Source organism: Phalaenopsis equestris, unplaced genomic scaffold (genome assembly GCF_001263595.1).
Source record: "Phalaenopsis equestris unplaced genomic scaffold, ASM126359v1 Scaffold000140, whole genome shotgun sequence".
NCBI classification, from domain to species: Eukaryota; Viridiplantae; Streptophyta; class Magnoliopsida; order Asparagales; family Orchidaceae; genus Phalaenopsis; species Phalaenopsis equestris.
Window position 1 is genome coordinate 984,457 of NW_018164582.1, and position 2,883 is coordinate 987,339.

Below are 2,883 nucleotides of genomic sequence, written 5' to 3' on the forward strand. Positions count from 1 at the left end.
TATATATATATATATATATATAATCAAGTACCTTTTTAAACTTGTACCTTCTGAGACTTGTATCCTCTTAAGCGTATATCTTCTGAGGCTTGTGTCTTCTCAAGCTTATTATTTCAAGATCCATGCTATGCCTCGAGATTTGTGGCACATGATAAAAATTTATTGGAGGTATATCAATTATACATTTAACATAATGACAATGGAGTTCATTAGCACTATAGTCAATGACATGCATCTATATTATCAGTAATAGTTAATATTGAGCTTGTTAATACTAGCAATTGTCTATAAATGTTAATGACAATAGTGGGCATCAATAACATTAGTGTGTTGGATATTGATGTTGTTGATGATGGTGGACGTCAATGTCAATAGCTACAACGTACGTCAACCTTGCTAAAAATGACTTGTATCAATGTTTGTATTTAGGGCATGCATTTAACTTTTTAGTGGTGAAGCTCCTATTTTAATGTTGATGATGTTGGTCTGCTTTAGTGGCAAAGATGGATATTAATGTTATTGATATTAGCAAAAGTTTAGCTTAGTGCCAATGAGTCTCAACTTTGGTGTTGATGATGCATATTAACTCTGTTGGGCATTGTGGATGCCAACGAAGGTGCCAAGCACTTAAATTAATTTTTTGGCAATTAATGACATTCACAGTGATGTTGAAAGCGAGCATCAACCTTGCTGGTAATGGCATGCATCATAATTGATCATTGAGCAAAGCTTTAGGACTTTCAAATCAACGAGCCATCTCTAATTACCGACATATGCACATAATCAACATTTATTTTGATGTGTCATTAATAATTTTTTATCATTAGGCACAAAACTTGAAAAATTTTGAGCAAGAAATATTTCAAATATGAATTCATGATTATCCGAGCTCCTATTTTATCACATTAATAACCGATTCGAGTATCCAGACAAGATGAACCCAAGAACTCTAAAATTGGTTAATTCGGGTTCAATTAAGTTGAGATTAAGTCCTTAAAGCACAATTAGTTTCTTTGGATTGTCAATTGAATGATCAAATAAATTTCAAATTTGACATATTTATAATCGAATCAAACATCTCGACTTTAAGAATTCAACGAGTATAAGATCATTCAATTTTGAGGTAATTAATACACTCAAATCACTAAAAATAACATATAATTAAGGGGGATCAGCATGAACCATGTGATCACATGATTAGGGAAGCTAAATGTCATTCTTTAAGAAGTTATAAATAGGCCATTTCTTTTTACTTGGGGAGGGAGAAGAGGAGGTGAAGAAGTTAAGGATAAGTGAAATTCCATAGCTTATTTTAGAGAATTTTAGAGAGAAGATCTGATGAGTTGGCCTATGTACCTGCCAGCCACTGTTGACCATCAACCTCTAGAGCCACTTACCATCGTCTGCTATCACCATCTATTGTCATTGACCACCGGACATCAGCGACCACCGTTTGCAATCTTTGTAGCCAGCTACAACAGTTGTTGAATTCCCTAACACTTATATTTTTTGAGCTATATACAAACAAGTGTAGTTTTCGTAGCCTCATTCTCTCTATTGTAAGAAAAGGACATACCATTGTACTTAAAAATGTATATTGGATTACTTAGATTGAGCTAGACCCCATGTTGTTTTTCTATTAAGGGGGTTTTCACGTAATAATTATGGTGTCTCCCTTCAATATATTTTCTTATCTCTGTGTTTGCTAATATTTCGTACAATGCTAAGACGATAAATTACTAGTCTAACACAAAAAATTTTCTTGCACGTAATAATTATAATTTTTTATAATGAAATTTTGGTCATTTTAACAAAATCTTTTAATACTCAGCATACATGTGTTGATCCCTTAAAAATAAATAAAATAGTACATTAATACTTAGGCGTCTTAATGATATTTGAATTAAGTAATACTAGATGTATTGTTAGATGTCTCTTGTTGAGATACTTGTTTTGATTAGGAACACATTCAAAAATCATCTTATTCGTCGAATGATGCATTTAAAATAGTTGGTTATACTTCGAGTTGATTTATTCTTTAGACTGGTATCACAATACTTTGTGTTGTTAGGTTTTTCAAAATGAAATATCTTTTCTGAATATAAATTTATTTAAAACGCAATATAATTAAAAAAAAAAACTCATCTTATTGCCATCAAGGCATTAACAATTATTTTTTTTCAAAAAAAAAAAAAGGCAAATGCTATTATATAAGCCTCCTCTCACACTTAATGTCTAACAATTCCAGTACCACATCCTTAAGACTCATGTTGTAAGAGGGGATTCGGACCCACGGCTATATTGACATGTACTTTTATAATGATATAAAATTATTATAAATTCTCACTATTATCTCGAATTATAAAATCTCAAACCTTTTAGTGAAAATGTGAATTGAAAAAACAAAAAAAACAAATATCTTATAACTAGAGGGTTGACCGAATCTTGGAACCGGATGACAGCGCCGTAGCTACCTGCCAATGCATCCGTTGCAGGGGTCGTTGCGGACAACGAGTGCTCCTTCAAAAGAAAAAAATATCCCATTTTTCTATTGTAGAAATGAGATTTTTTTTTTCAACGCAAATACAACCTTTATTTGCACACCACAATTATTTTTATGTATTTACATATATGGGACTTTGGTGCATGCTAGATAATTCGTAGCGGCAAAGTAATGAATTATTATTTTAATGTTGTATGAGAATTCAACACACACTCGCATAAAAGTAAATAATCAGAAGAGAAAAAAACAATGAGATATTATTCAATTAAAATGTTTCATCATGAGTTGATGATTATAAGTATAGTTCTTTATTCCACAGAAGGGAAAACATTACATAGCTTTTCAAGTTACAACTTTTATGCAAAGAAAAACTCATTTTC